We start from the raw sequence: 27,951 nt of genomic DNA on the forward strand, positions 1-27,951 counted from the left end.
TTTTATAATAATTTATAAGGGCATTAGCATCTCAATGGGGTACCCCACTCTGGATCCGCCCTTGATTGTGAGTGCCGGGCGCAGGTTTTTTTCTTTCTTTTTTGCTTTGTTTTTTTCGTTTCTTTGTTGTTTTCTTGGATTTCGGTTTCCCGGCACGCCTTGATGGATGTATTTGATAAGGGTGCAGAACAGCTGTCCAAGTTCCAACGGTTTTTTTGTACTGAATACGTGGCAGGTCAGGTCGGTCATGAAGTCAACTGAGCCCAATATTTATTATGACAGCCCTTACACTGCCCAGAGGCCTATAGTTGAAAACGGGCCAGTCAAAGCACGATGTTGCGGACTTGGTTGGTAGCTTGGAAATGGAGATTGGATTTATCTACAACTTACCAGTAATCTGTATAGAATATAATAATCAGTCTATAATCTATATATATTATACAAGTGTCGAATGATAATTTTTTGAATTGAAAAAAATAAATGTCATTTTTTGAAAATTATTTTTTATTAGTTAGTTTATTGATTTTAAGTAATCTAGTTTTAATTCAATTCTTTCATTATTATACAAATCGATTTTTTCAATAAAGTTGTAATCCTGTTACAATTATACAATTTAAATATAATTATTTTTTATGTTGATTTTTATAGTCAATTTCAATTGCACTTTTTGGTCTCACTCTATATCATCTTCTTCTAAATTAGAAAATAAAAATCAAGTTGTTACAAAGAATAACTAGTTCAATTTTATTTTTTTATTTATAATATGTGAATATTAAATCAACGTATTTTTTAACAACTTAAATAATAAAGGTAATGAAATTACTCAAAGAATGTTTAAACTTTTATTTTATTTTTAAAGACGATGAACTTCTTTTAGTACATTATTATAATAAGAATATACTAAAAATATAATTCACGTACAGATTTAGTATTTTTCATTAACATGTTTTAATTTATGTGTACTATATAAGAATATATTAGTAATATACATTGTACGTCATCATATATTAATATATACTTTTTTGTCTCTTTTTTTTTAATGTAAAAAATTATGTCATATTTTTTAAATATATAAAACTTTTATTTTTTATATTTTAAAATATTTTTTTAATATTAAAAATAAAAAACTTTAATTTGATAAAAAATTTTAAAATTTAATACTAAACACATTAAAGTCAAAATATTTTTTAAATTTCATGAAAATCAATAATATTCCAATAATTCGGGAAGAACAAATAAAAAAAATTTTAAACTGATGAAAATGTACATTAATATTCATATTATTTCTAAATTTTTATTTTATTTTATTGAGGAAAGTCAATAAGCAAGTAGTTAAACATGAAGGACACGATTAAACTTGACAAACCACTTTTAGATGTCTAAGTTATTAACAAATAATTAAATTCACTCAAAATAGAATGAGCTTAAATATCTATTTTTACAATATGACTCCAATGGGAGCTAAATTTCTTGTAAACATGTCTAATTTGTTCCAACAACATGCTTGTTTCCGCTTATTTATTCCACCAAACACAAACACATGGAAAGAAGATTGATCTACTCCCAAATTTGAGCAGTCTCTTCTTACTACATTTTCTTTATCCTGATACTATTTCTATTTGAACTCACGCAATCTGGACACTTACGGGCATGCATGTACTTGTAACAATTTCCAACATTTCTCATTGAACTTTCCTTTCTTTAGATTAGATCTCCGTTTCCCTCGATTTACTAAACCCTAACTCGATCCCATTGCCACTGCGATCAAAGCTTCCTCTTATTCTCTCTCTCTCGTTCGATCCACTAAATGCTCGAAATTTCTTTTTGCTAATGATTTGCTTCGCTAACTGATTGATTGACTTGTGTATAGAGGGGGAGGAGATTGAATGATCTATAAAAATGCCGCACATTCCGGCGACGATCGAGGAACAGTTATTTTTGAAAGCGATGAGGGAAGAATGCCCGTGGGAGAATTTGCCTAAACGGCTTCAAGCCACTCTTAATTCCAAAGAAGAATGGCACAGAAGGTTAGTTTGAATTCTGCTGCTTTCTTTTCTTTTACTTTTTTTAACGGCAGCTATAAGGATCATTTAGTTTGTAGCTTTGAAAAAACTGAATATTTTGTTTTAGAGAGTAAATTTAGGATCAATTTGCCAAACAGAGCAGATTATAATTGTTAGTTTTCTTCTTCTAAGAGGAAGTACTTACTTCATGCTTAATATATGATTGATGGATTAGTTATGTTATGGCAAGGGAGTTCTGTGAAATAGTCAATGAAATTAATTGGAAATTTGAACTGGCATTGCTCTTTTATAGCCATTGCAAGAAAGATCTTTGGGACTTAGGCAGATTGGACCATGTTTCTTCTGTGTGTCGAGGTTTGTCTTCCCCAAATAAGAATTTGTGCATAGATGATTTGGTTAAATGATTTGATGGATCATCCAGCATTCTGTTGTTTAGCCCTCTATCTTGAAGCAATATATGCTTCTTAGGTTTGGAAAATGTAGCTTTTTTTGGTATTTCATGTTAGAAAAAATAAATAAGAGAAGAGAAATAATAAAAAAGAATTTTGGGTTTGAGGTATGAAGAACACTTTCTTAAAGGCAATTATACCTTTAGGATGTAACAAAACCTTAAACTCTCCAATCAGAAATAGTGAGAATGGTTATACTGAAAAATTTATGTATAATGAATGCACAGACATAAATTTCTATTAAGATGGTTATGACCTTTTGTATAATCATAACCTTTATGGATAATAATCTATTTATATTTAAATAGTTATGATCATTTGTCATATGATAATTGTTTCTGTTTAACCATAATTATTTAAAATATTAATAAAATTAATACAAAAAATAATTTTATTCATCAATAATTAAATCTTTCTATTAATGTGAGATGCACCACATTCTAAACTACCAATAATCCTTCACTTTGGAATGTTGGTGCTTAATTTTTAACCTTTCATGCAAATAAATATTATAAATACAATAAGGTATCTCTCGATTTAAACCTTCAATTAGCATATATATCTTACAATTAATATTTATGCGTGTTAAAATGTTTAAATTTGTTAGAATAAATTTTTGTAATAATAAATAATTAATCAATAAATAAAAATAAATGATAAAATATTTAATTAAATTTTTTGATAATTTGTTAATTTTAAAATAAACCTTAAAAAATAGTAATAATTAAAATAATAAAAAAAGTTTAATAAAAATAATAAAAAAACGATTCGATCAATGCGAGTTTGGTTGGTTTGACGGTTCAATCTGATTCAACTGGATCAGTCAGAAGTTGAAGGATGCTGGGTTGTTGGGTCGGGTGCACGGACCCTTGGTCAGGCTAAAGTCGACGCGCAAATCTTTTGGGGTCCTAAACGATGTTATTTTGGTTTTGGTAGCAACTATAAAAGCCTAAAATTTTTTTATTCATTTTCTCTCTTTCTTTTCTCTCTCTACCCTTTTATCTTTTAGATTCTCTTTGTCTAACTTCAATTGGCTGCCACTGCTCCCAGACTTCGGTGTTAGTGCACCATGCCATTCGTTGATTGTCGTAGCCATCCGCCGATCGTCGGTTGCTAGAAAACCCAAAAACTTCAAAAAGACCTTCGCCTTAACCTTCTAAATACATATCCGAGCTTAGTTTTACGAGAAACGACCTTAAACTATATAGACTGAGGCCTAAAGTTACGGCCAAAAATGTTTTTTTTTTGCGTTTTTCGTTTTTTAACACTGTTGGTCCCTGTTACCAGGGTTGTGATTTCTTTTGATTTGTGTTTCGCTTTGTGTTTTAATTTTTTTTAACAGAGATTCTTTTTTTTTAGGATCTGGCATAAAGTTTTTTCTGGTATTTTCATTTTTTACAAGGTTTCTCTTTCGATGGTCTCTTCTTCTCCTATGGATCCTTTGTGGCTCTATTTATAAAGCCAAATCAAAATCAAAATCAAAATCTTAGATTTTTTGAGATTTTGCTGAACTTTGGTTGCCTATGGTTAGAGTGGCTGCCAGTGGCTGTTAGGGTGGTGACCAACGACTGTCAGAGTTGCTGGCAGTGCGGCTGCTGACGGCTAGCAAAAAAGGTAATAGAAAAAGAAAAAATAAGAAAATAAGAAAAATAATAAAAAATAAATAAAATGGTGTTTACAACTGTCCCTTTTGTCGGTTTACAACTCAACTGAATCTATCTTTCTTTTCATATATTGCCGGTGGCTTTGTGATTCTTTATAGATTCTTTCCAAGTCTGGCTTCAGGTTACCATCCTATCCCAGTAAGCTGCTTGACGATCATTTTAGTAGTCGTAGATAGACGCGGTGAATATAATTTAGATCCTTCAGCCACATACGTTGTGTTGGCAATCTCAAAAGATCTATAAGAGCACTCTAGTGCTTCATCTGTCGATTCCATATAAAGAGTATTTATCGGTTAGGTTATCAGTAAAACTTCTTCTTCTACCACACAGGTTAGCTTTTCATCAATAATGAATTTGACTTTCTAATGCAATGAGGATGGAATGAGACCTGCAATATAAATCTACGGCTACCCAATAAGTAACTATATGAGGGAAAGATATCCATAACTTGAAATTTCACATTAAAAATGCAAGAACCAATCTGTAATGGCATTTCTATATCTCATAGCACGTCTCGTCGGGTCTCATCTAAGGCTCGAACTACCATATGACTAGGTTTCATGTAAGATCCATCAACAGGTAGTTTCATCAAAGTAGTCATAGGCATAACATTGATGGAAAAGCCATTATCGATAAAACCCTTAGCCATTATATGACTTTTGCATTTTACTGTGAAGAGCCTTAGTACTTCCTCGATCTTCAAGGGAAATTTCTTCACCATTGAAAGAGATGTAGTTTGAGATTATCAGATTGCCAACCAGCTATTCCACGTATTCAACAGAGACATTGTGGGACATATATGCTTGATTAAGCACAATAAAGTATTATGGCGTGACTCTGAGCTAAGCAATAATTATAAGAGTGAAGTTATAGCTGGCATCTTGTTTAACTGTTCTACCATGCTATATTCGCTATTTTTATTAGCTTTAAAAATTCACAAGCTTCACTCTCAGATATTGGCTCTGACATTCTTTGTTTGGGACTGCAATAGGATTACTTTGACTTTTCTCTTCTTCTTTCATCTTTGCTTTATCTTTTCTAGCTTTCTCTAAAGTTTTCAGAGTATAACATCTCCCACTTCGAGTTATACCTCTTACGTCTGTTATGTTTGTAGTATCTGAATTAATTATAATATCACAATCGTACTTCTATGGTACTGCTTCCCAATACCAGAATGATAAAGCAGTACCTAGTAAACTTTCTAGATGAAGCCAAGGATCATTATGAGCAAGTATCATGGAAGTACGATTGTGATGTTGTAGTTAATTTAGATACTACAAACATAACAGGTGTAGGAGGTATAACTCGAAGTGAGAGATTTTATACTCTGAAAACATTAGCGAAAGCTAGAAAAAAGAAAGCAAAGGTGGGAGAAGAAGAGGGAAGTCAGAGTAATCCTGTTGTAGTCCTAGATAAAGAATGTCAGAAATCGATCTCTGAGAGTGAAGCTTATGAATTTTTAAAGCTAATAAAACACAGTGAGTATAGCGTGGTAGAATAGTTGAACAAGATGCTAGCTAGAATTTCGCTATTATCATTATTGCTTAGCTTAAAGTAGTATTGTAATGCTTTACTAAAGGTGCTTAATCAAGTTTATGTGTCGCACGATGTCTCTGCTGAATACGTGAAATAGCTTGTTGGCAATCTAATAATCTCAAACTACATCTCTTTTAGTGATGAAGAAATTCCTTTTAAAGGTCGAGAAAGTATTAAGGGTCTCCACATTATTGTAAAATGCAAAAGTCATATAATGGGTAAGGTTTTGATCGATAATGGCTCATCTATCAATGTTATGCTTATGACTGTTTTGGTGAAACTACCTTTTGATGAATCTTACATAAAGCCTAGTCATATGGTAGTTCAAGCCTTCGATGGGACCTGACGAGAGGTGCTAGGAGATATAAAAATGCCATTACAGATTGGTTCTTGCATTTTCAATGTGAAATTCCAAGTTATGGATATCTCTCCCACATATAGTTGCTTGTTAGGTAGGCCGTAGATTCATATGGCAGATGCCGTTTCATCTTCATTGCAATAGAAAGTCAAATTCATTATTGATGGAAAGCTGACATGCGTGGCAGAAGAAAAAAATTTATTGGCAACCCAATCAATAAATACTCCTTATGTGGAATCAGTAGATGAAACACTAGAATGCTCTTATAGATCTTTTGATATTGTCAACGCAACATATATGACTGAATGATCTAAATTATATTCACCACACTCATCTAAGACTACTAAAATGGTTGTCAAGCAATTTACTGGGATGGGATGTCAACTTGAAGCAAGACTTACAAAGAATTTACAAGGAATCACAAAGTCACCGACAATATATGAAAAGAAAGATAAATTTGGCTTAGGTTATAAGCCGATAAGAGGGGTAGCTGTAAACATCATTTTATTTATTATTATTATTTTTTTGGCACCTTTCTATCAGTCACTGGCAGCCGTACTACCAGTAGCTCTGATAGTTGCTAGTCGCCACCTTGACAGCTACTGGTAGCCACTCTAACCCTAAGCAGCCAAAGTTTAGCAAAATCTCAAAAAATCTAGGATTTTGATTCCGATCTAGCTCTATAAATAAAGCCATAAAAAATCCACAAGAGAAGAAGAGGCTATCGAAAGAGAAACCCCGTAAAAAATAAAAATACCAGAAAAAATTCTAGTAGATCCCAAAAGAAAAAATCTCTGTCAAAAAAATCAAAACACAAAACGAGCCAAACAAACACAAATCAAAAGAAATCACAACCCCTAGTAACATGGACTAACAGTGCCAAGAAATGAAAAACAGAAAAAAAATATTTTTAGCCATAACTTTTGGTCCGATCTACACAATTTGAGGTCATTTCTCGTAAAATTAGACTCGGATCTGTGTTTAGGGTTGAAAGGAAGTTTTTTTTTAAGTTTATAAGTTTTTCAGTAACCGACGGATGGCGACGGTGATTGAGAAACGACACGACGCACCAGAGCCTGATTCTGAGAGCAGCAGCTGTTGGCTAGAGTTAGAAAAAGAAAGTCTAGAAGAGAGAGAAGGGTAAAGAGAGGGAAGGGAGAAAATGAATAAAAAAACTTTAGGCTTTTATAGTTGCTGTCAAGATCGAAACGACGTTGTTTAGGATCCGGAGGATCCGTGCATCAACCCGAGACCCGACTTGGGGTCTGTGCATCCAACCCAGCATCCCTTAGCTTTTGATCGGACTAAACCGTTGAACCGATCGAACCCACATTGATCTGGTACGGTTTAGGTAAAAAAAAAATTTTCAATTTTTTAAATTTTTTTAATAATATTATTTTTATTATTTTAAATATTATTATCAATATTTATGCATGTTAAAATATTTAAATTTGTTAGAATAAATTTTTGTAGTAATAAATAATTAATCAATAAATAAAAATAAATGATAAAATATATAGTTAAAATTTTTGATAATTTTATTAATTTTAAAATAAACCTTATAAAATAATAATAAAAATAATAAAAAACGTAAGAAAAGAAAATTTTTATCCGACGATAAGATTCAAAGGTACTCCAAGTAGTGATACCTACGAAATCTCTAGGTGATAATATTTTTTTTAAATACTACCAACTTATTGGATTATTTATAAAGAGTTTTCAATATAATAAAAATTTTTTTGCTAAAGTAGTAAATACAAATTAATTAATTTGTTAAAAATAAAATAATAAAGAATGGGGAAAAATTATTATTCGAAAATAAGATTCTAAAAGTATTTCGAGTAACGATGTTTTATGAAATCCCTAAGTAAGGAGTTTTTTTAAATATTATCAGTGTATTCGAATATTTATAAAAATATTTAATATGATAAAATTTTTCTTTTCTTCGATAAAACAATAAAAATAATAATTCAATAAATAAAGTCAATAAATTTTCTAAAGAAGAAAATAATATATGTGCATCAGCATATTAGCATTTTGCATTACATGCTTAACATAGTTTTTTCTTAAGAAAAATAAATCTAAGCCTCCGAAGATTAGATTCGAAGGTATTTTGATAAGTGATGCCTGAGAAATCTCTATGTGAGAAAGAGTTTTTTTAATGTTAACAATGTACTGAAATATTTTAAGAATTATTTCAATAAAAATGTTGTAATTTATTTTTTTTGAATAAAAATGGAACAAGAAATAATAAAAGATATTTAAAAAAAAAAACCAAAATTTCAATAAAAAAATTAAGGAAATTATTTTTCAAACGTCAAAAATAAGATTGTTTTTATCAAAATCAATGGATAACACGTAATTAATTGGTACCATTTTAAATGAGTGCTTTAGGTTATTAATTCTTCCTCATGCGTAACTGATTCCTGGACCCAGATTGTTTCACAGGCCCTAAAATTATCTTTTAAATAAATTTAATTAATTTTTAATATTTTATTAAAAAGATATGTTTTAATAGATGATCAATCGCACCTAGTCAAAAACGATTGGTGATGACTCTGTTTTTTGTTTTTTTCTTTTCATTTCCAAACTCGTCAAGTAGACATAAAACTGTTATAACAGTTATCATGAGTTTTCAATGCATATATTAATTGCCCAATGCCCAATTCCAAGTTCATGACTATTGAAATCTCTAAACTTGATTTCAAATTTTTATGAAAACTTTATTTCTCCACTATTGTGCAGCCGATATATCTCTGTTATTTACCATTTTTAATTGATCATAACATTTTTGGAGATATAATAAATTCAAACTTTACTCATAGGACCAATATGCCTATGTACAATGATAGTCCATTGTATATTTAACTTTAATTTCAAATAGTTTCACAATCATTTTGTAATCAATATGTTTATATCTAGATCTCCATATCAACGCAAGTCATGAACATGAATCCAAAGAATCATTTTCATAAAATAGTATAAACAATAAATATAATATGAGTTCTACTTATATTTCATGCAAAAACTCATGATGAATTTGCATTGATAAATTATTGATTAGCTAACTTTAAGGCTTACGGCTTTCACAATCCACTATTATTATTTAAGCCCTTATGTTAATTTGGTGTATAACTAGCCACATCCTTGCCATTGTTATGAAACTATTGAAAACGTTGGAAACTTGTTCACTTTTCATTTTAACAACCTGCAAAAAGTCATTTTTTCGGGTACAAGAAGCAAAAATGTCTTTATTGTCTTTAACCAATAATATATTAATTTGATGATGACATTCTATCTCTATAGTCCATATTTTTCTTAATATATAAGGAAGAAAATTCTATCCTATTCATTTCATTTTTATAATATATGGCAAATTGTACCAATGTTCTTCATACTATCACAAAATGGAATTGAACACATGCATGTATCGGTGCCTTTGGAGCATTGAATTTGCATGTTCTTTTCTAATTTATAAACATGACTAATTTAGACATTGATGAGCATCCTTCAAAATGCTGGTAACCGACAAATGATTCAATATTTTTAATGACATAACTTTTCTTTTAATCAATCATCTAATTAGCCCAAATTGTTGGCCAAATTTTAGTTAGTGATACCAATATAAAATTTACAAAATATAGGGATGGCATAGATATACATACGTAATATATTTTACATTACCACCAGCCCCAATTTTTCATGAAATTATATATTCATTATAAACTTGCATTAACTTATTATATTATAAATTCAAACAATTTATTAATGCTATCATTAATGGGAATAATATTTCAAAACCAGACCTTTATAAACTTCGTAGTTATAATAGTTTTATATTTTTTTTTTAAACAAGCATCTCTTTAATCTCCTACCTTTTGTAAGCCAGTTTCATCAATCATAGTTATACAATAGTGTGGGAAAACACTTATTTACAGCTGATTGTAATTTTGTAATCTATATATTTATAGTTATATCCTTAGAATTAAGTATTTGTATCCTTAGAATTAAGGATAAAAAATTAGGATAGACAATCTCTCAATTATATGATTAGTTTTTAGGAAGATTTAGTTTCCTAGTTTACCTACAAGTTAGTTGTTTATAAACCTAAAGTGCCTGTATAATTCTTAATAAATAGTTTTTCAATATACATTCAGTTTTACTCTTAGTTTTTCACATAGTTTATTTCTTAGTTTTTCTACATGGTATTAGAGCTTTAGGCTCTTCTTGGAAAGCAAAATTTTTAGCCATTATTGCTAACTACTATTTTAGGCTTTCATTGTCGAACCTTGTTAAGACCTTCATAGCCATTTTATTTTTCTCTTCTTTAGCCTTCATTGCTAAGAGTCATTTCTGGTTATATCTTAAGATTTGTTTCAGTTCAAAAAAAGATATCACTACCATCCAATTTGAGGAAGTGTCAACTGGAAAAATTACCGGTGTACTACAAATGTCTCAAAAACAAGGAGAGTTGAACAGAGAAGAGATTGAGAAGCTGAGAAGCCTATTGAAAACCCTTGAAAAGCCTACTGGGGTATGTTTTTTGGGTAAAGTCTCTAGTTCAAGTAAAGCTTCTAGTTCTCATAGATTAAATGTCTCGGTTAAGTTTATTACGAGTTCTTTGGTCATTAACTCAAAAGTCACAAATCATATGACATATTCCTTACAGAAATTTAGTATATATACCTTGTGTCATAGTAATAAAAGAATTGTTGTTATAGATGATTCACTTACTACAGTGATAGGTTTAAAAGATGTTCAAATTAATCACTCGTTTGTTCTTAAAAATATTTTTCATGTTCCTGGATTGTCTACTAATCTAATATCTATACAAACACTTACCAGAGATATGAGCTACAAAGTAACTTTTTATCCCTCTTATTATGAATTTCAATATCAGAGTTCGAAGAAGAGGATTGGACTTGCTAAGGAGAATGATGGACTATACTATTTTAAGACATCAAACAACACAAGTAATATCAATAATAGTTTACCTTTGTTATTTCTTTCTGAAAAATCTCCTAATAAAGTCAAAATCTGGCTTTATCATTTTCATCTTGGACATCCTTTTTTTGAAACTTTAAAAAACGTGTTTCCTTCTTTGTTCAAAGGATTAAATGCTAAAAATTTTCATTATGATGTTTGTGAACTTGCAAAGCATAGACGTGTGTTTTTTCCAATTAGCAATAAAAGAAGTTCTTTTCCTTTTTACTTGATTAATAATGACATATGGGTTCCTCTACAATTCTTAATATTTTGGGTGCAAAGTGGTTTGTTTCTTTTCTTTCATAAATGATTGTCCTAGGGTCTCTTAGATATTTTTACTTAAATCCAAATCAGATGTGAATAGTATGTTTTTAAGCTTCCAAAACATGATCTAGAATCAATTTAGAGTGAAAATCAAGAGAATTAGGTCTGATAATGCAAGAGACTATTTCAACCAGAATTTATCTACCTATTTTCAGAATGAGAGGATTATTCATGAGTCATCTTGTGTTAATAGTCCATAGCAGAATGGAGTGACTGAGAGGAAAAACAGTCATTTACTAGCCACAACTTGAGCTTTACTTTTTTAAGCAAATGTACCCAAATTCTACTAGGAGGGAACTGTTCTCACTGCCATACATTTTATAAATAGGTTACCTTTAAGAGTTTTGGGATTTAAAACTCTTATAGAATTATTCTCACAATTTTATCCCAACTTTAATACTACAAACAACCTCATACCTAGGATATTTGATTGTATATCATTTGTTTATGTTCACAATCACAATAGGGGAAAGTTGGATCTTAGAGCAATCAAGTGCATTTCTGTGGGATATTCATCAACCCAGAAAGAGTATAAGTGTTATCATCCTCTTATCACAAAATTCTATGTGTTTACAGATGTTACTTTTGAAGAGAGTAAACTATTTTTTACTTAACCTTATCTTCAGAGGGAGACTTCATTCATGAAAGATAAGGATACAGACTTCTTTTTGCTTAATTTGTCATCTTCTTCAACATTTTTACCCATTAATTTTTTTTAGGTTGAAACCTGTTTCTTTTGAGTATAAGTCAAACGCTGAATTTGAGTTTGAACCCATTCCAAACATAGAAGATGTGACAAAAGATAATATTGTTCTTGATTCTATGAAGAAACTATAGGTGTACTCAAGAAGAAAAGTTCTAAATCCTAAACCAATGCCAGTCTAAGAACCTGATCCTAACTTTGGAAATGAGATAACTTCAATTTTTGACTCTGTTTCTCAAAATAAGCATAGACCTCCTAAAACTATAACTAGTGATTATGATCCGTCTATTGTCATTATGAAAGGAACAAGAGAATGTACTAAGCATCCACTATACCCACTCTCTAATTTTGTGTCATTTAAAAAATTCCCACCATCCCACAAAAATTTTCTTGTGAGCCTAAACACTATTTATGTTTCAACTACATTATCCAAGGCATTATGTAGTGAGAAATGGAGGCAAGCCATGACAATAAAAATGGAGGTTTTAGAGAAAAATAAGACATGAGAACTAGTAGAGTTGCCTAAAGGAATAAATTAAGTTGGTTGTAAATGGGTTTTTACTGTAAAATACAAGACGGATGGTATTGTTGAAAGGTACAAAGCTAGGTAAGTGGCTAAGGGCTACACTCAAACTTATGGAGTGGATTATCAGAAAACTTTTGCTCCAGTTGCCAAGATGAATACAGTTAGGATTTTGTTATCATTGGCTGCATATTGCAATTGGCAGCTTCAACAATTTGATGTAAAGAATGCTTTTCTACATGGTGATTTCGAAGAAGAAATATATATTAAGGTTCCACGGGGATTTGGAGGTCACCTAGAAGCAAACAAAGTATGCAAGCTGAAAAAGGCTTTATATGGCCTTAAACAGTTTCTTAGGGCTTGGTTCGAGAGATTTGCCAAAATGATGCTAGCAATAGGATATAAGCAGAGTCAAAGAGATCACACATTGTTTATCAAGCACTCTAATTCAGGGAGAGTCACAGTTCTATTAGTGTATGTTGATGATATAATTATAACTGAAGATGATGGAAAAGAGAAAGTATCTCTAAAATATGTTTGGCTAGAGAATTTACGATAAAAGAGCTAGGGAGATTGAAGTGTTTTCTAGGAATTGAAGTAGCTCACTCATGGCATGGTATTTTCATCTCACAACAAAAATATGTGATGGATCTTCTGAAGAAAATTGGGAAGCTCGTATGTAAACATACAAATACCCCTATAGATCTTAATCATAAAATTGGAAAAGCTAATGAAGATACTACTGTAGATAGAGAGATGTACCAAAGATTAATTGGAAGACTCATTTATTTCTCACATACTAAGCCTGATATAACATATGTTATGAGTATGATAAGTCAATTTATGCATAGTCTTAAAAAAGTACACCTACAGGTTATTTACCGTGTATTACACTATTTGAAGGCCAATCCTGGGAGATATATCTTATTCAAAAGAAATTCAAGGTTGGTTTTAGAGATATATACAGATGCTGATTATGCAGGTTCAGTAACTAATAGAAGATCCACCTCAGGCTACTACACTTTTCTAGGTGGTAATCTTATGACTTGGAGAAGTAAAAAACAGAATGTGATGGCAAGATCAAGTGCTGAAGTAAAGTTTAGAGTAATGGCTCAAGAAATTTGTGAACTACTATCGTTAAAGATTATCTTAGAAGAGTTGAAGATCAAGTGGGATGGACCAATGAGACTCTATTGTGATAGCTAGTCTACAATAAGCATTGCACACAATCCTATGCAACATGATAGAACAAAACACATTGAAGTAGATTGGCATTTCATAAAGGAGAGACTAGATAGTGGGTTGATTTGTGCACCGTATGTGTCAACCAAAGGTCAACTTGCAGATGTATTGACTAAAGGTCTCAGTAGTGCAACATTTCAAGAAATTATTTCCAAGCTAGCATTGAAAAACACATATTCACTAGCTTGAGGGGGAGTGTGGGAAAACATTTATTTATAGCTGATTGTAATATTGTAATCTATATATTTATATTTGTATCCCTAGAATTAATGACAAAAGATTAGGATAGACAATCCCTCAATTATAAGATCAGTTTTTAGGAAGATTTAGTTTCCTAGTTTACCTACTAATTAGTTGTTTATAAACCTAAGGTGTTTGTATAATTCTTAATGAGCAGTTTTTTAATATACATTCAATTTTACTCTTAGTTTTTCACATAATTTTATTTCTTAGTTTTTTCACAAATAGGAACATTTATATTCCAAATTCTTGAGTTTATTTGTCTTACTTGTTTTGGCCATCAAACACAAATTGAATTATACGTTAAACTTTTTCTTTGTGATTGTTCATAATAAAATATTATTTTGTAAAATTACTTCTAGTGTAATACACTCAGCAGGCAAATTACATGCTACATTGCCAATGCTTTTGATAATAACAATTATTTGGTTTATTATCCACCAATAAATCCATGGAACTCCATATCTTAATAATAATTATTCATATACATCAATTTAATTTTAATTGATGAAAATTGAAAACTAGCCAAAATTTGAACCAATAATAAATTTAAAAATATATATATCAACCTTTGATTTATAAACGACTAGTAAAGATAGAACTATACAAATAGCTTGACTTAAGCATGAAGCCAAAATCGCTAGTAATCGTTGGTCAGCCATACGGGGGTGAATTCGTTCTCGGGCCTTGTACACACCGCTTGTCACACTATGGGAGTTGGCCATGCCCCAAGTCCTTACCTTAACCGCAAGGAGGGGGATGCTGAAGACAGGTCTAATGACTAGAGTGAAGTCGTAACGAGGTAGCCGTACTGGAAGGTGTGGCTGGATCACCTCCTTTTTAGAGAGAGCTAATGCTTGTTGGGTATTTTGGTTTGACACTGCTTCACACTAAGCTATGTCTAAATTAAACTTGGAGATGGAAGCTTTCTTTCGTTTCTCGACGATGAAGTAAGACCAAGCCCATGAGCTTATTATCCTAGGTTGGAACAAGTTGATAGGATCCCTTTTTATGCCCCTAGGTCATTCCCATGTGGCGACATAGGGACATAAAAGGGAAAGAGAAGGATGGGGTTTCTCTCGCTTTTGGCATAGCGGGCCCTCAGCAGAAAGCCCACACAACAGGCTATTAGCTTAGTGGTAGAGCGCACCAGGTTGTGAGGGCTCTAAGCCACATGGATAGTTCAATGTGCTCATCAGTGCCTAACCCTGAGATGTGGATCATCCAAGGCACATTAGCATGGCGTACTTCTCCTGTTCAAACCGAGGTTTGAAACCAAACTTCTCCTCAAGAGGATAGATGGGGCGATTCAAGTGAGATCCAATGTAGATCCAACTTTTTATTCACTCGTGGGATCTGGGTGGTCAAGGGGGACCACCACGGCTCCTCTCTTATCGATAATTCATACATCCCTTATTAGTGTATGGACAGCTATCTCTCGAGCACAAGTTTAGTTTCGGCCTCAATGGGAAAATAAAATGGAGCACCGAACAACGTATCTTTACAGACCAAGAACTACAAGATCGCCCCCTTATTCTCAATTTTGGTGCCATAATTTAAAAATAAAACTAATCTTGTAGCCAAATCTTATTTTCTGTATATATTCTCCACTTACATCTAATTTTTCATGGTAAATCCCTTTACTCCTTTCCAATTATTTTTCATAGAAACCATGGGACAATTTGCCTGTTCTATATATAACCAAGACATAACAATTAAACAATTGGCCATTCTATTATAACCTAATTTAATTCCTTACTTGATAACAAGTGATAATTCTTATGGTTGTAGGTCAATTCATGTCTTTTTCTTTTATGTTTTTAGGCTATTTCCCATCTTAGTCTTTATAAGCATCAAATTTTTACATAGATATAATACAATTCATTAAACCCAATTATGGAGCCAATTTCAGTATATGCATAAACTTATGTAATGTAATCAATATTTTGCATATTGTATTTTGACTTTACACACTAATAAAATTAATTATTAACGTATTTATCTCATTCAATCAATCTTCTTAACAACAATTATGCAAAAAATAAAATACATACCTCTAATAAAGATCTTTATGAAAATTAATATTTTGGTCCATGAAAATATTAATCCTTTGACACCTTGAGCCTCCTCTAATATTGTTCTCCAAATCATGCCAATTTCTTTTCTTTGTATCTTCCTCGTGCAAAATATAAAATTATTATAATTGCTTTTAAATTGTTAGAAAAAATAAATAAGAGCAGAGAAATAATAAAAAAGAATTTTGGCTTTGATGTATGAAGAACACTTTTTAAAGTCAATTATACCTTTAGAATATAACAAAACCCCAAACTCTCCAATCAGAAGTAATGAAAATAATTATATTGAAAGATTTATTTATAAGGAATGAACAGAGATAAACTTCTATTCAAATGATTATGACCTTCTGTATAATCATGACCTTTATGAATAATAATTAATTTATATTTAAATAGTTATGATCATTTGTTATATGATAATTATTTTTATTTAAACATAGTTATTTAAAATATGAATAAAATTAATACAAAAATTAATTTTATTCATCAATAATTAAATCTTTCTATCCAATGTGAGATGCACCACATTCTAAACCACTAACATTTTGTAGAATAAAAGTAAATTGGTTTGTGATATTGACATCTTTGAAAGCTATTTCATGATGGTAGGTTTACAGACTATTGAATACAATGTTGTTTTCAGTTTTCACTGGCTATTGCAAATTGCATTTCATTTTCTCTGTTAAGCTTGCATATAATGGCTTTAGATTGTTTCTAAAATCATTCTTAGTTTTGGTCCCGGGTTGAAACTGAAGTGCATTCTTATTTATCCTGATTAGTTCTTAGAATTGAATGCTTATCTCTGTGTGCTTTTGGGATTAGTTTTCTGTTGATTGATCTTACCCCTTTCTTTTTTTTTCCTTTTTCTTTTGATAACTCCATTTAGGATTATTGACCATTGTATCAAGAAAAGGCTCCAATGGAATGCTTGTTTCGCTCACAAAGTATGCAAAGAAAGTGAATATTATGAAGACATGATGCATTATTTGCGAAAGAGTCTAGCGGTGCGTGTTAAAGAAAGTTTTTGGAATTTCCTTTTTATTCCCCTTACTATGATTTGTTCTATATGTTTTTAGAAAAACTTTTGTTCTCATATGATCAATGTTCTTGTTTCACAATGATAAAGGAATATTTTTTCGACTCCTAGTTAGAACTTGAATAAAATATGTTGTTTTCTTCCTTTTGAAGTAGAAGCAGAACTATCATAGTAAGAAACTGCATTTAATGCATTAGTGCAATATTAGCTACATTTCTGGTCATTTAGAATGGCTTTCACAGCTTGACTGCTTGAATCATTATAAAACTATTCCCATCAGTTGCAGTTTGTACAAGATGTTGAATGACTCTCCCTTCCTCTTTCCCCCCAATACATTTCTAGGGGTTCTTTGCAGTTCATATTTTGACTTTCATAATTGCAGTTATTCCTTTACCACCTTGCAGAGTATGTTTGCCGTATGATGAGGGTGTCTTCTTTCCGATATTACTGTGATATCGTATTCGAGGTTATGAAAAATGATAATTGCTCGCTCCTATTTAGTTTTACCCTTCAACTTCCTTTTTATGTATTGATATGACTGATGACTGGGAAAAAGTTTTGGCTATTTCAATAAATCTAGCTGATTGATCTGCTGAGAAATCTCATATATTGCATCTTGTTAGAGCTGTGATTTTTTTATCCTTATGTATTTCAAAGAATTTGTATTCATCTTAAGTATATTGTTGAATTATTGAATCCTGTTATGTAATTGCTAATTCTTAAATTACTCTAGATTCTTCTAGTTTAAAGTTGAATAAATTTCTACTTATCCAAAAAGTAATTTAATAATTACTATTGATTGGCAGGGGTTGGTATGTAATTAAGTGTTTCTAGGTGAATAAAAGGGCTTGAATGCATCAAATTTTATCAGCATAGAAGTGTGAATTATGTGCACAAAGACTGATCACCAGGGTCTAAGAAGGTAAGACACAAGAAGATGCAACAGTAAAACTATTCCATATGGTGGTGTGATTGACCATTATTTACTAAGTAAATTAAATTAATAGATTGCATGAACTGTCTGGTACAGATTTGGGGTGGTTGAAACTTAAACCTGTATGCTGATAGAAAGAGTAGTGACTGAAATCAAGGAATGAGTCCATTGTTAGAACTGGACATATGATGAAATGATTGCTTGAAGAATTGGGCCGCTAGAGATGATCAGGTTGTCTTACAAATGTGATATTCTCTTTCCTGCCCTTTTTGCCTCCAATTCTTGTCCTTGTAGAAAGTAGCATAAATTAAGAATGGTGGCTATACATTTGAGAGCATGGTTTTCAGGGTTCTTGAAAGATTCAGGTTAATCTTAGAGAAGGCATCTTCAACATTGTTGTTTGGTTGGACCAAGAATTTTACAGATTCAGTAAACATACCTCCTGATTCTTATATGCCTTCTTCAACCTGTAACCCTCTCTGACTTAAGATGTTTCTTCTGGTGCTTCTAGTACTACACGCTCGTTGCCTTGTCAACATCTTAATATATGACATTTTAAAAAAGATTTACGCAATCTTTCTATGGTTTTTGTTTTTTTTTTTTTTAAATCATGTTAGACATTATAAAATTCATCTATAACATCTCAAAATTGATTTCTTATCGAGGTTTTTTTGGATTCATTGATCAATCCTATAGTATTCAATATTTACATTTTGTTTTGTACACAAATTTTTGTGCACTTGTGCAGTTTTGATGCAACATTGACCCTACAACAATGGTTTACTGCTTATGAATCAGTGTTGGCTTCATATGTAGATAGGAACTGACCATTCCCAGGCATTTCTTGTTCTTGACAGAGCAACCTTATGACAGCATCCCAAATTTCAGTGCCGCTGATGCCTTGAGACCTATGGGAATTGGGAGAAATGAATTTATTGATATCATGAATAAGTGCAGGTCCAAGGTATTGGATCAGATTTTTGTTTACAAATTGATGTACCTGTGTGCTGGTGAGCACCATGGTGGTTGCTTCTGCTTGTCCTTGCTCCTTTATCATATGCCTGCACAAGTGATCCAAGTCAAATGCATGCACTCGTACACTGATTAACGCTCATCATTGTGCTTGGTAATGTGGCAGTTGTAACATGAATCATTCTTTTATTCTTCTGTTTGTTGCCTAATAGGGAGATTTGCAAAATCAATTTTTTTTGGGCTGCATTGTCTTGTTACCTTTATGGTTAAAGCCATACTAGACTGGAGGACAGAATTTGAACTTCTTTCTTTGACAATTATATTCATTGCGCTTTACTTGAGAACCACAGAGGCAATAATATATTACTATTATTTTAGGCATTGACGTTCTGCCTGATGTAGTAAAGATTAAGTTGTTTTACAAATTGGCTACGCTTTAATAGTTGCCCCTAGAATCATTAGGTGTAGATATGTTTATTGAACTTTTCATTATTTTGGTCATGTCCTGGGAAACCATTCTAATAAACAATAAATTAAGTTGCTTGTGTTTACCCTGTAAACTTTTGATGGCATCATTAGTCCTGCACTATGCAAACTAGATTATATGTATAAATCCAATATAGTACCTTTATTATCATCTTACCTATTACGTACTTATCTGGAGCTAACCAGAAATTATGTGGAAGCTGAACAAGTCGATTGCAAAAGAGTTGTTACCCAGCCAGCCAGTGGACTTTCCAATTGAACCTTGGTGGGGAGTTTGTCTAGTTAATTTTACCCTAGAAGAGTTTAAGGTGAGTTTCTGATGGTCCATTGTCTTATTATCTAACGACTGTCATCAGATTAGCTTGATATTATGCCCTGTTCAGGTACATGTACTTATCTTTGTTGGCCTAATCTGCATCTTCACATTTCTTTGTTTCTTTTGTAGAAACTTTCAGAAGAAGAAATGGCAACAATAGCTAAAATCTGCGAGGAAGAAGCTAATGCATTTATCTTGTTTGATCCTGAAGTTATAAAAGGTCTTTATCAACAGGGATTGGTCTATTTTGATGTCCCTGTCTATCCAGATGACTGGTTTAAAGGTTAGCTGTTTGCTTTCAGAATTTCCGCCAAATAGGATCTCTATATATATCCATCTTTACCTCTTCATTGAAATAGTTAATATTATAGTGCTTTAGGTCCCAAGGGATAAAAATAGACTTACTCTTTTGCTAGTTACTCAAATTTTATCTTTTATTCATGTGCATTAGGTATATATATGAGTATTTTTTTGTGAATTAATATACTCTGAAGCGTGGAGTGCTTGGATCTTTTGGTTTTGCTAAAAGATGACCTTCCTTGACTGCTTGGAACTGAATGAGAGTGCAGGTTTGTTGACTTACACATTAAAGTAGATTGTTGTATTACAGTCACAAACAAGTTATATGAAAAGGATTGACATCCCTCAACACTTATTTTTGCAATTCGGAGGATTTTCTTCCTCTGTCCCAGTGTTATCAATGGGTGCACCTAAGCACTGGACAACAAAAGCACCTCAAAGCCTATCAGACAAGGCGTATTTGATCAGGTGCATTTTTCTGTAAGGTGGTAGGTGTGAAAAAAGCTCTCCTGATTGAAGCTTTCTTGCATTTCTTTTATTTTTGTTTTTTTTCATTAACTTTACCTTTAATGGTAAAAGAAGGGACAATATCAAATCTCTACTTCTCCACGTTTGAGCATTCAACGTCAAACTTGGGACCATAAGGAAATGTTGCATATTGGCCAAAAAAAAATAATAATAAAAAGGAAATTTTGCTTGTTTTGTAGGATAAAAGTGGACCACTTCTTAGAGATTATTAACAGAATATTATATCTTAAGATTATTACATGCACGACACACACACACACACATGCATAATGCGCCTTACTTCACTCAGGTGAGCGCTTTTTTTTTTTTTTATTATTTGCCTTGTGCTTCAAGTGAACTTTGTGCCCTTGACAACACTGATCTGTCCCAAAAAAAACATCTTCTCTTATTTGAAGCTGCACTTGGTTTAGGATGATGGACTTAATGCTGCTACTTCGTGTCTTTATAGTTTAAGATTAATGCTTTGACTACTCCATTTTCCAATTTTGTTCCACAAATTTACCTTTGAGTCTTTGACATTGAAATCCATCATGCTTGGTTTTCGTAGTGGTATCCTTGTGAGTGTTAGCTGGTGGTAATTTGAAAACTGAAGTGTGTGTGTGTATGTGTGTGTGTATATATATATATACTCAGTGCTCTGACTTTTTGGATTGATTAACCTTATGGAAAAGTAAATTCCTTGTAACCTTCATATTAAGAAATTCTGCAGTTTGTCCTTCTTTCTGTTTATTTTTTGACCAGAGCCCTTGCCCGTGAATTAAATAATTACACCAACAGGCCAACCAATTGGGGGAGAAATAGAGAATCAACAGATTCCTATCCGGGAGTGATTAATCTCTCCTGAAAGCAGCATATAACTCTTCGTTGGACTGAGCACTCCAAGTGTGCTTGTTCCCCCATTTCCTTAATCCTTACCATGGCAAGTATTTGTGAGATAAGAGATAACTCCTATTGGAATAAAAAGAAGAAAGAACATGATGTTAAGAGACCTTGGTCAACCCTAAACACTTGAAAATCCTTTTCCAAATATGCTCCCATTTCGAGTCAAGAGATAGATAAAATAAATACATCCCATTGCATTGACCAGGGGTGTTTTTAGTGACTGAAAGGTTTAAAGACCTAAAAGTGAACTATTTATCAACCAAGCATTTTTCTTAGGAGGTTCTGTGTATTTTCCCTCAAAAATACAACGTTGAAAAATACTAATTACCCATGATGTTTTTAAATCTCCTTTTTCTTTAGGATACTTTCTATATAAATGTTTACTTGATTGCAAATTCTCTAGTGTTTAATTTTATGGATTTCTTGAGTGAATTATATTGGCATTTTAATTCTGCTTTCTGCTGCTTAAATTTGTTTTGAATTTGGTGATGGAATGGCGAGGTACCTGAGCAGCTCTGCTTGAGTCCTTTTTGGGTTTCTGAATCAAGTTATTAATACTATTTTCAGTTTCTAGGCTTGAAGGGTTCGTTTCAAACAAGGATTAGTCTTATGAAGATCCCTATTGAGGAGTATGTTATTCGTTGATCTTTTGGTCATTTCAATGTCATTCGGTAGCAGTGTAATTTGGATTTTTAATGCAAGTAACATCACTATGCAGGTTGCTGTATGCAGTTTTTGTTGTTTCAAGTGAGAAAGCAACTGTTGCTGAGGTGGCATCAACCTTACAAGCGGATTTTGGTCAACTGCAGGCTGCTGCATCTTTTGCTTGTCGCTTGGGATGGGCAGTAAAAGTAATTGACCTGGCATCTGTGCTTCTAGAAAACACAAGCGTACCTCCTCATGGTGTCAGCCTTACAGATGAAGAAGATGCCTCTCACCCTAGTTCAACCTCAGCAAATATTTCCACTGATGGTGAGGCTGCTCAACAAGGAGATTTTTGGGGAACAGAAAACTATGGGCCTTGTTCTAGTGATGCTCGGGTTGCTTTTGTTGTTGATGCTAATATAACATCTTATCTCATGATGGGCTCTGTTTCGCCGGGTTAGTTACCTTTGCTCTTTATCCTTTTGAATGTCTATCTCATATGTTCCAGATTGTTTTACTGTTGGACATCATAACGGCCCAACTTCAGTTTTCTAAAGTAGACAAGTTGCTCCAAGCTAGGCCAAAAGGAACTAACTTGTTATTCCATGGTTATGGTATTATGGCAGAGGGGCATTTACTCATTCTACGTTTCAAATCAGTATAATCATTACAGTTTACATTTTTGTGAGATATTATCTGAGCGGTGTGAACTTTTATATATTTCAGTGACCTTCTTTTTATGTTCGATGTAGGATTCAAGACTACTTCTTAAGTCCATGACATTTTTCTCTACCCAATCTCGTGACGCGGGATATACGTGACGCGGGATATACAGAATTGTGATCAATCAAATATTGCAAAGCCCCGGTATCTATTATCAATCAGAATTGGATCCTAACGGAATTTCGGTCTATGCTAGTACCATAATATCAGATTGGGGGAGGTTCAAATTAGAGATTGATAGAAAAGCAAGGATATGGGCTCGTGTAAGTAGGAAACAGAAAATATCTATTCTAGTTCTATCATCAGCTATGGGTTCGAATCTGAGAGAAATTCTAGAGAATGTTTGCTACCCTGAAATTTTCTTGTCTTTCCTGACCGGTAAGGAAAAAAAAAATTGGGTCAAAAGAAAATGCCATTTTGGAGTTTTTTCAACAATTTTTTTGTGTAGGTAGGGATCCGGTATTTTCTGAATCCTTGTATAAGGAATTACAAAAGAAATTCTTTCAACAAATGCCTACCTACCTCTAGGTGCTTGGCACAGATCAAACGGTTTAAGATTGGTTCTGATACCACTTGTCACGGACCGAGACTTAAGCTTCAACCTGCGAGGTTTCAGGTCCGGGCATCCACTCATCCGGTATCCTAGATTAGCTTAACTATTACGGTTCACACTCTTGTGAAGTATTGTCCGCTTTGGCTCTCTTAGTTTCACGATTTTTTCCTATAAAAGCGTCTCACAAGGGAAGACGGTGTGAACCCTTATATACCCCAGTGACTCTCTTTTTTATATCCGATGTGGGATTCAAGACTCCTTCTTAGGTTCGTGGCACATGTACTTACCGTTTCCTTTTCTCTAACATAATTTGTATGTCCTGTTGCTGGGTTTTTGCAGGATTGAAATCTCATGCTGTGACATTATATGAAGCAGGGAAATTAGGCCATGCTAGCATTGCAGATCTTTGCAAAGACTTGAGCACATTGGAGGGAACAAAATTTGAGGGAGAGTTGCAGGAATTTGCTAATCATGCATTTAGTCTCCACTGTGTTTTGGAATGTCTACTATCAGGTGGAGTTGCCACTGATACTAGAGCTGTGGAAATTGCTGATAGAATGGGAGTATCAGCTTCAGGCTATGATGAGTCTACTCGGATAGCTGACACCTCACTGACTGATGTATCAGAACAATCTGTTACTAATGGAACTGAAGAAAACATTAACGATACCAATAATTTAGAAACGTCACAGGAAGATTCTGGTGTGGATGACTCTGTACCCTTAACCGCTAGTGATGATAGATCTACTACCTTATCAAAAGATGTTAAGCTCTTGAGTGAGGTTTCCAAGTCAGATCTGAATGTCGAGAATGACAAGAAACTGATACAGATGAAAGGGCCTGATGCAGGTAAAGAAACTTCAAGGAGGAAAAAGAAATATCGAGTGGATATCCTCCGGTTTGAAAGCTTGGCTGCTCTGCCAAAGGCAACCTTAGACCAGTTATTTCTTTGTGACTATGATATTATTGTGTCTATGGTTCCTCTTCCACAGTCATCTGTTCTTCCTGGACCAACGGGTCCTGTTCATTTTGGTCCTCCCTCTCACTCATCAGTGACACCATGGATGAAATTGGTACTATATTCAACAGTGGCTAGTGGGCCTTTATCTGTTGTTCTGATGAAAGGACAGTGTCTTTGCATGTTGCCTGCACCACTAGCTGGTTGTGAGAAAGCCCTTATATGGTCTTGGGATGGTTTAACAGTTAGAGGCATAGGTGGAAAGTTTGAAGGAAATTTAGTCAAGGGAAGTGTACTTTTACACTGTTTAAATTGGCTTCTCATATACTCTGCTGTTATAGCGCAGCCCTTAAGCAGATATGATATTGATGGTTCTGGAAAAGTTGTTACACTGGACATACCCTTGCCCCTTAAGAACTCTGATGGCTCAGTTGCTCATGTAGGGGAAGAGCTAGGACTATGTGCAGAGGAATGATCGAAATTGAATGATCTATTAACTGATTTGTCTCACAAGATTGACCTATGGATGGTTGGTTACATTCACTTATTAAAACTTTTTAAAGAAAGAGAATCAGATTATTTTGTCCCCGATGAGAAGTATGAATGGGTTCCACTGAGTGTTGAATTTGGGATGCCACTTTTCAGACCCAAATTATGCAATAAGATATGTGAAAGGGTTGTTACATTACAGTTACTTCAAGCAGATTCACTTACTGAGCATCATGATTCAATGCAAAGCATGCGTAAAAGATTGTGTGATGTTTGTGCAGAGTATCAAGCAACAGGTCCTGCAGCAAAACTTCTTTACCAAAAGGAGCATTCAAAGGAGTCAAAGCAATCAAAACAACTAATAAACTGTGCTAGTGGAAAGTGGAATCCACTGCTAGACCCTTCTTCTCCCATTTCTGGAGCATCTAGTGAGCATGAAAGATTAAAACTTGCCAGTCGACAGTGTTGTCGGACTGAAGTTTTGAGCTTCGATGGTAGCATTCTTAGGTCTGTCAAATCATTTTATTCACTTTTTTCTTTCACTTATGGTTTTCTTCTCATTACAGTGTTCGTTGTGTGTTATTTATTTATAGTGTTGATAGTTATTTGCAGATCATATGCCCTAACTCCTGTATATGAAGCTGCCACGAGACCTGTTGAAGATTCTGCCCCAGCAACAACTACAAAAGTTGATCCTGATGAAACTGACAGCAAATAAATAATCCTTCCTGGTGTTAACCTTCTTTTTGATGGTGCTGAGTTGCATGCGTTTGATATAGCTGCTTGCCTGCAGGCTCGCCAGCCAATTTCTTTCATTGCAGAGGCAGCATTAGCCTTTACATCATTTGCAATTAAATAGGTCGTATAGAATATGAGAAGTGTGGATAGAATATTTGTCCGGATGCTGAAAAATGGAAGTTGTTGTGCCTTCAATTGGTTATCTGGTTCATCTGCTTCATCTTTGAAGTCATTCTATGGATGTGAGCTAGTAGCAGTTACATCAAAGGTAAATATCAAGAATTTTTCTGACAATATGATTCTTATTTGTTTCATTGGTTTCATAAATCAAGGTATCTTTTTGCATCATCAGTTACCGTAACCACTTAGCTGCCTTAGGACCAGTATTGGTGCAAAATGCACAGAAGCGAATCGACGGTTTAAGATCTTACATGTATAATTTAAGTTATTTTGAGTTGAATTCTTTTACGATGAGGGTTACTTGGAGTCTATAAGCATCAATGTACTCTTTCTATTGAGATAGAGAATATTATGAGAGATATTTTAGCACTGTTGCTATTGTGAACTGTATGATGCAATCCTAGGGTAAAGGAACCCTATGTGTGAAGCTTAGGGATCTTTTATTGGTAAAAATTTTCTTGTTTTCCCCTAAGGATTTAAGATTATAAGACATGTATAAATCCTAGCCTTTTGCTGACCTACATCAATAAGTGAGATATAGTGCTGATTATCATTACTGGCATAATGCAGATGGTTAGTATGTCTTGGGAAAGAAAAGGGGAATACTTGTTTGGGATTAGTAGAAATGTTGATTATTGGTTGCAAGAAAAAGGTTGGAAGTCAATTTTGCACATGATACATATGTAGGAAAAGGAGACATTTTTGATTTGGCAAAATGTAAACAGTTATAGCTTTCTGCATAAATTGCATAGAATTGTTATTGGAAAATCTTATTCTAATTCTTGTATGTAGAAGAGAAACCCTGCTGCAACGTATGAAGGGATAAATTTCATCCAATGTATTTGGAGAAAATGGATATGCTTTTTTATCCTAATTGCTCTCTCTCTCTCTTTGGTTATGTCATTGATATGAAATTATGAACATTTCTATCATGTTACTTCATTAGCGGCTTCATATTTATCATTTTATTTTTTTAGACAATTTTACTGTCCTACAATTTTTATGCAATTTTAATCACCTATTATGAAAATAAAATATTTCATTTAAACTAAAGAATATTTCATCAAGAATTTTAATTATATTTTTAATTTTTGTTATATGAAAAAATATTTTATTTCAAATTCCAAATAAAGATAATAAAAATAAAAATATTTAATTTTTTTCTAAAAATACCAGTGCTGCCATTTATTTTTTCATTTAAAAAATAATCTTATTTGCCCCCCAAAAATTTTAATAAAGAATTACTTAAAAATGCCATTTATATAACAATTGACATTGTTGATATTTAAAAAAAAAAATTGAATTATTTTATTTTTATTTAATTATTCTTATTATCTTTATTTATTATTAAATTAGTGACAATTTTATTTTTTTTTATTTGTGAAAATATTTTTTACTAAAAAATTGACGGAAATAAGATTATTTTTAAATAAAAATAAATGGAATTGCAGATATTTTTAGAAAAAAATAATTATTTTTATTTTTATTTTTCTTACTTAAAATGGAAATAAAATATTTTATTTTTCATATATAATAAAAATTAAAAAATATTTAAAACTTTTATAAAATATTCTTTAATTTAGATGAAATATTTTATTTCAATTAACAAATTACATAAAAATATAATAAATAATAAATTCTATAAATGAATCAAATGATAAATATGAAGCTTTCAATCTAATAAAGGAACAAATTTAAATTTATTTTATTGCGCTTCATTTCCTTCACAACCATCAACGAAACTACTATCTAAATCTGTTTTTCTTTCTTATTAGATATCGGGAAATAAAACTAAAAGGTGGGCCCATCGGCCTTGGGTATCCCAATCCATAGGCCCATCCCATACTGATGCCGTAGCCGACAATGATTAAACAGATTTTTTCTCTTTTTTTAAATCAAAGATAGATCCAATCGATACATTCAATGAACGATATTTTAAGAAAGCTTGCAAAAAAAGAAAATGAAAATACGTGTTAACGGTCACATTAAAGTTCTCTCCAAAGCCTGGCGCTTCGTTCACGTGGCAAACGAGATCGTTCACGTGGCAAACAAGAAGGGTGGCATTCCCGCTTCCATGCCGCTAAAAT

General features: G+C 32.6%; 1 pseudogene across 1 annotated transcript; it reads left to right on the top strand.

Annotated features, from left to right (window-relative positions):
• The first annotated feature begins 1,442 nt into the window (after positions 1–1,442).
• Positions 1,443–26,706, top strand: LOC111312423 (uncharacterized; annotated as a pseudogene). Its single transcript, XR_016345102.1, has 10 exons — positions 1,443–2,027; positions 17,011–17,128; positions 17,543–17,660; positions 18,952–19,051; positions 19,731–19,860; positions 19,998–20,151; positions 22,146–22,199; positions 22,290–22,679; positions 23,839–25,453; positions 25,559–26,706. The product of XR_016345102.1 is annotated as an uncharacterized LOC111312423 (transcript).
• Positions 26,707–27,951: the final 1,245 nt, after the last annotated feature.

This window comes from Durio zibethinus, chromosome 1, assembly GCF_047325235.1.
Source record: "Durio zibethinus cultivar Kanyao isolate XHJ-2024 chromosome 1, ASM4732523v1, whole genome shotgun sequence".
Lineage (NCBI taxonomy): Eukaryota > Viridiplantae > Streptophyta > Magnoliopsida > Malvales > Malvaceae > Durio > Durio zibethinus.